Source organism: Sciurus carolinensis, unplaced genomic scaffold, assembly GCF_902686445.1.
Source record: "Sciurus carolinensis unplaced genomic scaffold, mSciCar1.2, whole genome shotgun sequence".
Taxonomy (NCBI): Eukaryota; Metazoa; Chordata; class Mammalia; order Rodentia; family Sciuridae; genus Sciurus; species Sciurus carolinensis.
Window position 1 is genome coordinate 161,534 of NW_025920259.1, and position 12,981 is coordinate 174,514.

The 12,981-nt window shown below is 37.3% G+C and overlaps 1 pseudogene; it reads left to right on the forward strand.

Moving 5' to 3' along the window:
* The first annotated feature begins 285 nt into the window (after positions 1 to 285).
* The window catches only part of LOC124975360 (chromodomain-helicase-DNA-binding protein 1-like), a 61,742-nt pseudogene continuing 49,046 nt past the window's right edge, over positions 286 to 12,981 (forward strand).

Below are 12,981 nucleotides of genomic sequence, written 5' to 3' on the forward strand. Positions count from 1 at the left end.
CTGTGTATTAGAGAACAAATCCCAAGCTGAGTTATTCATCTATCAAGTGGATTATATAACAGTGACAGCTATTTTATGGCTTTGTTTGGTGACCCAAGTGTGCACATAAAGTAATTTGAAATCAGCTAATATTTTTATACATAGAACTTCCCAGTAAAAGATATGGGTAGTAAAGTTTGACATTAAGGGAATGTAAGCCATGTTCTTCAGTCAGAGCCTTAGAGCTTAGCCCACATATGTTTCTAATCTCTGGTTTTGCTGTATTTTTTATTTCTAGGAATTCATCTACATCCTTATCAACTGGAGGGAGTCAACTGTCTGGTCCAATGCTTCCACTGTCAGAATGGCTACATCCTTGAAAATGAGATGGGTCTTGGTAATACCTGTCAGGTATGTTAGTGTGGAACATGCACTGTTCACCTCCACCTAAATACCTCCTCACATTTCATTACCATCTTAGTTGTTAGCTACAAGATCTATTTTTATACTAGGATGTGAAATGCCTTACTTTTATTTAGAGATCACAAACTTGGAGTTGACTTTTCCAGTTGTGGGGTGGTTTAGAATCATGTCATTACCCTTATTATATCTGAGCTTTGTCATTTACCTATGAGAAGAGTTCATTACTTCAGTTAAGAAGTACAGTAATGGACCCAGGCTTAGGACTTTTCTCTGTGTTAAGTATGTATATTTGCCCAAGGATCAAACTGACTCTGACCTTCTTAATAACACTTATGAAGTTAACAGTATTGCTTCTAGTTTTAATCTCCCTTCCTCAGTGGGGGTGGGTTGGGGTGTGGCTGCTTCCCATTTTTGTACTGTGATAGAGAAATGAAGAGGAAGTACACTATTTTCCAAAATACAACTTAGTCATCTAATGGCCTTAAAAGGGTTTGAGGTATGGGTCTGGGGCTTTAGCTCAGTGTTAGAGCACTTGCCTAGCATGTGTGAGGCACCTTGTTCAGTTCTCAGCACCACATATAAATAAATAAAATAAGGATCCATTGACAACTAAAAAAAGTTTTTTGAAGTGTTGCAGGTGAGGTAGAGCCTAGAAACCTGGAGAATCAGATGTGGCCCCCTTGGGCATTGATCAGTAGGTGGTGTGTTAAAATTAATGCTTCTGTCATGATAATCAGCAATACTGCCCTGGGTTGACATATGTGGGATTGGATTAAAGGAAAGTTCAGTCACAACACCCCTTGGGTTAATCACCCAAGGATTACTTATCTGAAGGATACCAAAGATATCCTGGTATAATTATGATATATGTCACAGGCAGCTTGATCAGAAATTAGGAGGATAAAAACTTCCTAATCCCAAGAAAATTTCACCAGTGGCCACTGGTGACAATGAGCAAGGGTCTCATCATCCCCTCCAATGCTCACCTTACATATATAAATTTTGAGTTGGAGCAGTGCTGCATGTAGGCTAGTCTGATGATATGTTGAAGGCTACTTTATTTAGTCCAGGTGTACTTCATCAATCTTGGCATTATTCAGAACACCATATGACCTCTCAGTAGGGTCCCCTGAGATTCATCACTAATCCCTCTTAGCTTTCTTGGGCAAAGAAAATATTCCTGGTTTATTCCTGCACTGAGGATTATGAAACTACAATAAAACTCAGTTTCCTGGAGATGAGGTATCCGTCCTATAATTTCTTTGGTCTCAGTCATTGAAATTGTCTTATTTACTTCATTGAGAGTGAGAAAATTCCACTTGTCCTTTGCCTTTCCAGCTGTAGTTTAAATTCTTTAAATATATACCAACTCCCAATCTGTTTTGGTAGAAGTGTGTTTAGAATTTTTGCATCTACATTATGAAGAATAATGGTTTGCAATTTTCCTTTCTATAATAATTTTGTCTGGTTTTAGTATTTTGGTAAATCTGGCCTCATAGAATAAGTTGAGGACTGTTCTTAAATTTTCCGGAAGAGTATATGTAGAATTGTTATTGTTTATTTTTTAGATGTTTGATAGAATTCACTAATGAGTACAAATTAATTTTGTAGACATCTGATTATGGTAATAAAATATAAACTTTTTTCTGAATTGTATCCTCAGGGAATGCTAAACAGAATGATTTTAATCCAATTAACTAACTTACTAGAGTGTTGCTCTGGGCACAGTTTGGGCGGGGATAGTTAAATAAGAAAATTATTTCCTTTATGAAATTAATAAGATCATGTCAAAAAAGTGAACTGCCACTCTATCATCACAGCATTCTAACCACCTGCAAGCAACAAGGTATATTTTATATCAATGAAATTATAGTGCCCATATAGCTCATATGGTTTCTATTTGTTAATGTACCACTGCCACTGTAATGTTGCATTTTATTATATCATGATCATTTTCAACTGGCTGCATAAAATGCCATAAAGAGTATTTATAATTTACTTAAATGTTCTATTGAGAGGAGTCATGAGTCCCCCCTTTTTTTGGGTTACTTAAGTAAATTTTGATGTGTACATCTTTGAGCATATAGTTTTCACAGGATTTTGAATTTGAGCCTTAAGGGTCTATTTTTTCCTCAGAAATATCAAAGTATTTGGGGATGCAAGCTCTTCAAATGTTTTCATTTGTTGAGAGTATTCTTTTTCCTCGCATATCACTGCAATTTTAGAGTCATAAGTGCCTTCAGGCATCTCCTGAAGTGTGCCCATTTGGCTTTACAAAGTTTCATTTTATACCCATACTTCTTATGAGAATGATTTATTGTCTATTTTCCCCATTTGAATTTGTGTTGTAGATATGAACATATACAAATATGGCATAACAAATCCCACTATTCAGAATAATCATAATGCACCAACTAAAAAAGACCAAGGGCCTTTATAGGTTTTGTTCACATAGAACTTAAGCCAACAGAAGGCACTCTATAAATTTATACAGGAGGAAGGAAAACACAAAAGGCAGGAGACAGTTGGGAAGGAAGGAAAGCACTCTCATCAGGGCAGCTGGGCCAGCAGTGGAGGTCATAATGTATAAGTCCTATTTATAGTCAGGTCTTAGCATTTCTGGCTTGATGTTTTCAAGTATGCCTGCTCTTTTCCATCAGTTGTGTTGGTTTTATTGATTTCTATTTTTTCCTGACTTTTTTTCCCTTGTGTTAGAAGTTCAATTACACAAATATTGAACCTTATTGCTTCTTAACTCCTGAAGTAATCGAACCCATCAATTCCCTCAGCAAACTCACTGAGGCTTACCTAATTTTGCTCTAGGAATGTATTAGTATCCTAATGTGTGAAAGATTGTACATTATTTCTTTATGAAGCAAGTCATATATAAGAGTTTGTGTTTTCAACCTACAGCTGTGGGAAATTTGTTGTTTCTTATGGGAAAATGTGATCAAAACTGCCTTCTTGCTTTGTTTCGGATGATTGCTCTCATAATTTACTTGGCAGGAAGGTTAAATGATTAAGGATCATTTCTGATTCTCTGTCGCCTGTCTGTTTTGAACAACTGGAAAGAAGAGATGGAAAGGTACAGAGTAGATGTAGCTGAACTTTTATTATTTATGTTGATATTTTTCTAGATGATGTGTAAAATATCATAAATCAAAATCTTGTCATATTCAGTGATTTTATTCCAGAATGCTTGAACCAAAACAGTGTAGGTTAAGACACAGAATCTGATGGGGGAGGATCCAATGGGTGTTACTGTTACCATTGTGCATTTTCAAGGCTTGTACTCTCTTTTTTTTTCTGTTCCCGCATATATTCATTACTGCCTGATTTTGAGATAGGTATCCTCTAGCATACCAATTGATGTCTTTGTTTCCTTTATTTATATATTTTTGAAAAACTTTCTTAATGGTTGCCCTGGTGATTATAAAAAAATCTTCACTTAAAATAAATTTGTACAGATCGATGCCAACAATTTCAATAGTATACAAAGCTGTACTTCAATGTAGTTTTCTCTCTCGCTTTGTATTGATCTTATTGTCATATAAATTACATCTTTTGGTTTCATAAATAAAATTTACTTATCAAAGGGAGAAAATATACTTCCCATGGAAACATTGGAAGTAACTAAAATGAGAAACATCATTGCATTTCCAGTTAGCACAAGACCCTCTTAGACCTGATTGTTCTCCCTGCTTAGCACAGACCTTCCCCTGAGGTTTAACCTTATTTTAGATAACAATTCAGACTCCCAGTATTCTTTCTGGGATCAGCACTTAAAGAATGGTGTCTGCACATTGCAGTCCTTTTATGACATGCACACATCATTTCATGGCTTTAGCATTTGGTTTCATCTCCCTCTTTACTTGGATTTAGATTTGCTCCAGGCCTTTCCTGTATAAAGTATGCAGGGGACAAGGAGAAAAGGGCACATCTTCAGCAAGATCTAAAGCAGGAGTCATTTTCATGTACTGCTGACTACCTATGAGGTATTCATTTTTTTCTCTAAAGCAAGAATTTATAACCTGGGTCCTTAGAAGTTGTAAAACCCATTGAAATTATATTTAAATTTTTTTGATAGCACACATTTTTCTAGGAGGACAGTCTACCTTCATCATGTTCTAAAAGAGGGACTGTGACTAAATGAAGTGAAGGGTCACTGTGCTTCAATTAGCTAGATATATTTCCCTCTTTTTCCTGGTGGATCAAGGGGGAAAGCTTCCCTGGAAAGTGGCACTTTAGCTTCCTCTTTTGACAACTAGCAGGAGGCTGGCAGGCAGGTGGGAGGGTTTTGTATACAGAGGCAACATAATAATGGGATTATAGGAATGGGGGATGCTTAATTTCTGTCTCATTTTATAATCTTGTTTAAACTAAGACTGGGTAACTGTAAGACCTTCCACTTAACCATCCCTCCCTTCTGTTCATATGATAGTGTTAGTTTAGAAATTGGGCTTATATTTTTTTTTACAGAGTTAACAAGTTAAAAGACTTAGAGCCTGTGGTTTAAGAGAGTTAAGAAGAAATAAGAAACTAGCTTATTAATATCAGAATTTATTAATGGCAGTGTTTTTATTTTTTTAATTTCTTATTTTTTTTAGTACCAGGGATTGAGCCCAAGGGTGTTTAAATGCTGAGCCACATTTCTAGCTCTATTTATTTTTCATTTAGGGCTAGGTTTCACCAAGTTTCTTAGGACCTCATTTAAGTTGTTGAGGCTTGCTTTGCACTGCTCATTCTCTTCCCTCATTCTCCCAAAGTCATTGGGATTGCAGGTATGTGCCACCACTCCCAATAATACCAGTCTTTTCAATGTGTCTTCCTTAATTTTTTAGATTTGCTTAAAAGATGCACCATTTCTAAAATCATGAGTATATTGTACTCTGTCAGAAAATGTGTTGCATGTTTGGAAAACTTATCTCTTCTTACATGGTTTGGTACTTTGCCACTTTTCTGCTTTGTCTGGTCTGTCTTCTTTGGGTCCTGTTTATTCTTAGGCAGGCATAGTGGGAGTCTTGTGTTCTAATCTCTACTCATTAGCTGTCTGTCCTTGAGTTAGCTATTTAATTTCCTTGAACTTCAGTGTCCTCAATGGTAAAGAGGGGATAATGGACTTTCTTTGAATGAATGTTGTGAGAACCTAGATTACATCTACATGGTTGGGGTTTAGTAGATTCCTAGTTTTTTTTTGTTGTTGTTGTTGTTTCTTTGTTTTTGCTTTGGTATTGGGGATTGAACCCAGGAGTTCTCTACCACTGAGTTACATCTCTAGTCCTATTTCTTTTATTTTAACATGTTGAGACAGGGTTTCTGTGAGTTGCCAAGGATGGCCTTCAATATATATCCTCCTGCCTCAACTCCCAGAATCTCCAGGATTACAGGTGGGTGCCCCAGCATCCTGCCTAGACACTAGATTTGTTACCTTGTAGCTTGCATAGACATCTTTCAGGACTGCTATTTGGTGATTTTACAGTAATATAGGAGGCTTTTCCTGGAAATAACAAAGTTCTGTGGTATATATTCACAATGGAATATTATAAAGCCATAAAGAAGAATAAAATTATGGTATTTGCAGGTAAATGAATGGAATTGGAGAATATCATACTAAGTAAAATAAGCCAATCCCCAAAAACCAAAGGTCGAATGTTTTCCCTGATCAGTGGATGATAATAACGAATAGGGGTGGGGGGTTTGGGGGGTAAGAGAAGAATGGAGCAACTTTACATTATGTAGAGGTAAATGAGAGGAGGGAGGAGGTGGGGGTATGAAAGATGGAATGAGACAGACATAATTACCTTGTGTACATGTATGATTACACTAATGATTTGAATCTACATTGTTTAAAACCATATAAACAAAAAGTTGTAACTCATTTGTTTGTTTACAATGAATTAAAATGCAGTCTAGAAAAATAAAAAAGACCTTAAAAAATAACACAGTAGCAATCAGTACTGTATAATTAACTTTTTAGAAAGGATGTTTGAAGTATACTTCTAATTTGTCATTTTTAATTACATTTTGGTAGCAGGGATTGAACACAGAAACACTTTACCACTGAACTGCATGCCCGGGCCTTTTCATTGTTTAGTCTGAGATAGTCTCACTAAGTTGTTGAGCCTGGCCTCGAATTTGCCATCCTCCAGCTTCCCAAGTAGTTGTCATTATAGATGTGCACCATCCTGCCCTCTGTGCTGCTTTGCCATTCAGAAGGTTTTGTTTTCAGAGTGCCTTATCAATATTTTAAATATTTTTTGCTAATCTAGGTTGTTGTGCATGGGTTTCTGTTGTAATCTTAATTTTTAACTACTAAAGACTAGGTCATAGATTTTATGACTATGCAGTATTTTGTTTTAATTAATTTATTTTTAAATGAGTATATTATCTTTTCTTCAGAAGAATATATGCTTTTCCTTTTTTTATTGTTTTACTTTATTTCTTTATTTTCATGTCATGTTAATGTTATGTCATTTCATTTTATGGTGCTGGAAATTGAACCTCAGGTCTCCCACATGGTAGGCAACTGCTCTACCACTAGTTATTCCCCCATCTCTTCTTTATATTCTTAATATCCAGCTTAACTTTTTTGAAGTCTCTCCATGGAAAGGAACTGTTGAGAGTTACTGGTAAAAACCAGGAAAGTAAGTCATTGAGCTACCTCATGAGCCAATAGAGGGATAAGCAGTATAAAGATATTCATGATACAAGGTAATATATGGCAAGTCTCAAAAGATAATAAAATCAGTACATAAATATTCTTGCATACTTTATATAAATTGTCCCATTTAGGTTTCACAAAAACCCTAGTAGGTAGGTATTATCATTTATTTAACAAATGAGAATATTAGCAGATCAGTTATCCCAGTAAGGCAGAGCAGTCATTTGAGCAAACATTAAAACCCAGCAATTGGTGCCATAATTCTTCTTTGTAAGAGAGCTTCTCTAAGTATCTAAAAGCACTGGAGTGTCACCTTATCCTGCAGAAATACATTTTTATATCTCAGTCTGTTCTGAATGCATTTCTGAGTGGAGTAAAAGACCTTAGTAACAAAGTGATATTTATAGTAAGCGACTTATAGTAAGAATCCCACAACATAGGTATATTCTTTCAGTATATTTGTTAAGGTTTTATGTCAGGGGTGGACTCTGAGGGCCCCAGAGCTGCACTGTGGCCTGATCTCTAAGATGGCACCTGGCAGTTTGCCAAACATAGCTGCACTCGTAAACAAGTTTTAGGGAGTAACTCTGGTTGGCTGTTGTACACGAGGTGATCCTGGTATCTGCCTGGAGACTGTTCGTTGATAGGTTGACTTTCCTGGTAGTCTACTCTCTGATAGGCTGATGTTCTCAATATAAGTCTGAGACTTGTGGAATAAAGCGGCTTTTTTGGTTCCTGTGCTCAAGAAGAGTTTACGTGTTGTGATTGTCCCCGCGAGCGGTGGGCGATCATAAGTGGTGCCGAAACCCGGGAATGAAAATTTTACAAGGATAAGTAAGAAAACAAGGTAAGATATTCTAAAATTTTAACAAGTTAAACTGGTTATAAAAAGGTCAAAAATAAGCAAGTGAAAGGCAGCCTTGACGTTCACGGTATGCGGCTATCCGGACTAAGTGGAAAGCGGTCCAAAAAGGAAAGTAAAACAGTGGACTAAGCGGAAAGCGGTCCAAAAAGGAAAGTAAAACAGTGGACTAAGCGGAAAGCGGTCCAAAAAGGAAAGTAAAATAGTGGACTAAGCGGAAAGTGGTCCAAAAAGGAAAGTAAAACAGTTGACTAAGTGGAAAGCGGTCCAAAAAGGAAAGTAAAACAGTGGACTAAGCGGAAAGCGGTCCAAAAACAGTGAACTAAGCGAAAGGCGGTTCAAGGACTAGATAAGCACGTGGAACGTGGCTTACATTGCACAAGATGGGGTCTGAAATATCAAAAGTTCATATGCAACAACCCTTACGGGAAAAGCGATGAGTTAAAGTTTGCAGGAAAAGCAACGAGTTAAAATTCGCTGGATAAGCGACGAGTTAAAGTTTGCGGGTTAAGCGACAGAGATTGAGTGTTTGTAAGTGCTTTCACTTTTGTTTTGCTAATTAAAGTACTTTGCATTGTTAGTTTAATGGAGAAATATGGACACTGAAATGTCATGAATGTGCATGGAAGGTCCCTTAAAGGATTTGCCCGGGTCAATGGAATTCCTCTTGAAACTAAAACAGCCCGAACCAAATGCAGAGAGGCCATAAAACAAGGGGAAGAGGTTTTGGAAGAAATAAAAGAGGAAAGGTCTGAAGCATCAGAAAGGGCATCAATAAGATCAGAGACAGACAAGGAAAATGAAACTGGGTGTGAGGAACAACTTGTTAGGAAGAGAGAAATCAGTTTAGGGGAGGGTCCCCCATTAGGAGTCTGCCCTACGTTATCTGCCCTTAAGGCCTGCTTCTCTCCAGGACCTCCCAAAGGGGGCTCCAAGTTTCTCCCCAAAGAGCCGCCACCTAAAGAACCACCGGCTCCTCCCATTGCATCTCTTTCCAGAAACTTGCCACATAGTAAACAAACCAGCCCAACCATCAGTGGCATGTCCTAGTAAGGAGTATGATATAGTAGCCCCAGTCCCCACAAATATTGGAGATAATTGTTTCACAATTTTCTGCGTCCAAACCTGAATTGATTACTAACCAGGATTAAGGGTTAAAATGCCCTAGGCATCAAGTTTCTGCTGGAATATCTTATCCCCTTTCAGATCCAAATCTCAGTCAAGGCTTACATTGAAATGTAAATAGAGAAAGCCTGAAGGCTCAGTAGGAGACCTGTCTCAAACCCCCCCCCCAAAAAAAGCAAAAAAAGTCTTACCTGAACTCCAGCAAAAGTAAATTTTATGGTGCTTTACTAAAGTACTTAACGGCCGCTTCATTTTTCGAGGACTCTTGTTTTTTTTTGAATTCTACATTTTTTTTGAGCTCATGACTTTTTTGATCAGTTCTATTTTTTTACTCAACTAGAGTTTTTGAACATCTCTTACATTGCAATGGAGATTCACCTATAAAGTTTCAAGGTATTTGATTTTGTGTTATGTGTATGTTGTGCTGTCTGATGTCATGTTTTGTCTGTATCAAAACTGAGCGCTCCTAAAATTAAAATTTAAAAATGGATCCAGATACTTTTAATTCATGTGATTTAAAAAGGTTCGATTTAAATTGGGTAAACAAATAGAAGTAAAATGTCTTGAAAATAATTTGCAAGTCTCTAGGTGGTCAAACTAATACAATGTTGATGTTTATAAAATGTCTAACATCAATTTTTCTAGGACTTTCCTCCAACAAGAAAAAGCTGGCAAATACTGTTCAAGACACTTGCCTAATATCTTGGTTTTTTTTTTAAGAAAATAAGTGAATTAGAATTAACATGCATGGGATTACTCAAATGTGTTTGTACAGAAAATTGTTTTGTGTCATCACTAAACTAAAAACAAGGTTACTAAGAGTTATGTCCTAACAGGTACAATTCTATACACAAAGGGTTCTAAAAGTTTCAACTGTGTTTCAATTAGAGTACTATAAATAACAAAATATTTAATCTTGTTAAAATAGAATAATTTATCTAAATTCAGAAAGTTCATAAGAGTTGTTTCAGAATGTGAACAAAAAGGGGTCAACAAATAGGAAAGAGAAAATAAAAGGTTCTGGGTATGGAAATATATTTAATAAAAGGGGAAAGGAAATGTTTCTGGGTAAGAAAGTGCTTGTGTGATGAAATAAATGAGGGTCTAAGTAAGTGCTAAGAAAGTCTATGTAAGTAAAGGGCAAGTTTCAACAAGTTTGCATGTAACTAAGTTGGTTGTATGTATGTGAAACATTTAAAGCTATTTAAGGTTTTTCCTAAGGTGAAATACTAATGTTCTAATATAAACCAAAGTTTAATCTATATGGTAAAATGTCATGGTAAAATAACAAGGATTTCTTAGAAACACTAATTTACTCTTAACTTTGTGTCTATTAAGTTTTTTTCTTTAGAACAATTAGTCTTAAAAATAGTGGTTTATACAATTATGGTTAAGCAACTGTTAGAGTATTGTACTATGTTATAGAGTCTAAGTTTTTCTTTAAAAACTAAATTTGGTAAGAACCAATTTCTCACTAAATTTGAAATAACTCTAACCACAGGTATACCTTATAACCCACAAGGACTCTTTATAAACAAAAAGGGGGAATAGGGGAGACCTTCAGGTCCCCTAAAGATAAACTTTCTCTTTGCCTCTTTATTTTAAATTTTTTAACTCTGGATAATGAGGGTCACTCTGCCGCTGAGAGACATGGCAATCATAAACAACATGATAGAATGACGGTAAAATGGAAGGATGTTCTTACAGGACAATGGAACGGCCCGGACCCGGTGCTTTACTGGAGCCACGGCTCGGTTTGTGTGTTTCCACAGGACAAAACATCGCCTATCTGGGTTCCTGAGCAACTAACTGGACCAGTGCCAATGCTACCAACAAGTAACTCAGACCAACAAAATGAAGATGCTGAACATACTCCTGATGACCATGATGCTCATAGCCTTTCCCCCCTTGAACTAACTTACAACCTCTTTTCAGTCTCTTAGGAGGAACAGTTCAATTATGTACCTTTCCACCTACCCCAGTTTGTGTGTTTCCCCCTTTTATGTTTCTGAACTAATGAAACAACCGCTTCTCTCAATTGTACTTCAGATTTATGCTATCTCTCTCAATGTTGGAATGCTTCTAGTTTCCCGCTGGCAGTCTTAATGTGTGTTCCTACCTTCCTACCAGTCCCAGTCTCTGTTACAGATACAGAACTGCCAGTGCTATTATCAAGAAACAGAAGAGATTTTGGCATCACAGCAGCTGTGATTACTGCCATTCCAGCCTCTGCAGCAGCAGCATTGACACAACCATACAGACAGCAACAACAATCACTTGGCCAAAAATACAGCTGCAGCCTTACAGACTAAAGAGACCCTAAACCAACATCTAACAGCAGGCATACTCCTTGTAAATCAAAGAGTGAACTTACTACAAGAACAAGTGGATATCTTGCAAGAACTTTTGGGACTGGGATGTGTTTATCCTTTAAGAGCAGTGTGTGTCACCCCTATTGCTTATAATAACCTTAGCTCTGTGGCTATGTTATCTAAAAATCTCTCTGTCTACCTTGCTGGCAATTGGTCATCTACATTTGATAATTTAACCAATCAGCTATGAACTGAAATACTCATAGTCAATGCCACCAGGGTTCAAGTTGCATCGGTATCCGAGATGTTCTCTTTGTTATCTAAAGCCCCAGGATTGACAAAACAGTGGGCTGAAACAGTAGCTGATCTGATTATTATCTGCTTAGGGATAGCCTATGTTATACGCAGCCAAATCAGAGCTCGCCAAGATGCCCAATGTCATCGACGGGTTATAGTACAGACTTTGACAGCCATTGAGACAGGCACATCCCCCCAAGTATGGCTAAGCATGCTGGACCAGTAGTCAAAGATTGGTAAGATCCGTGGAAATGCATACCAACCTAAGACAGGGTTCTGACACCTGGAGGTCAGAATTCCAATGACGGGTAAGGATGCAATTTCCCATGGACAACCTAAGACAGGCATGGTCCCAAGTCATCTTTTCTTTATTTAAAGAAAAAGGGGGAATTGTCAGGGGCAGGCTCTGAGGGCCCCAGAGTCACACCGTGGCCTGATCTCTAAGATGGCACCTGGCAGCTTGCCAAACATAGCTGCACTCGTAAACAAGTTTTAGGAAGTAACTCTGGTTGGCTGTTGTACACGAGGCGATCCTGGTATCTGCCTGGAGACTGTTTGTTGATAAGTTGACTTTCCTGGTAGTCTACTCTCTGATAGGCTGATGTTCTCAATGTAAGTCTGAGACTTGTGGAATAAAGCGGCTTTTTGGTTCCTGTGCTCAAGAAGAGTGTACGTGTTGTGATTGTCCCCACAGGCGGTGGGCGATCATAGTTTTATTTCTCCATTACCATATTATACATTTAGAAAATAATTTCCTTTCATGAGTTATTCAGCCCAACTTCATTCATTGAACCAAATCCACCTCACTTGGCCTTCTGTATTGAATAACCATTTTTAGATGTTTGTGTTTATACAAGCCTGTGTCTAGTCCTTCCAAAGGAATAGAATCTAATCTACTTTGAATGGTACTATAGTATAGACACTCAGCACCTATGTTATAACCACTGTCCAACCTCACTGGCACCCTATCTCCTTTTAATCCTTAAATGCATCTCCTGCTTCCACTGCCCAGTGCTCTTCTTGGACTTCCTGCCCTCTCTTTGGACCCCCAGATCACTCTTCACCTGCATCACTCTCGTTAGGTAAATGGCAGTAGGCATCTCTGTTCTTCTGAATTTTTTCTGTAGCCTCAAAGGAAGAAGTCTTCCTTTTTGTAGGCCAGCCTCTACACAGATTTTTATTTTAATTTTTCAGGAATTGTTCTTCTTTATCCACTGTTTTGCTTGACCTACTTAGTTTTACGAGTACAAAAACAATGCAGTGTGATTCCATAATGTTACATACAAAATTAGAAGTTAAAAATTGTATAACTTATACTTTAT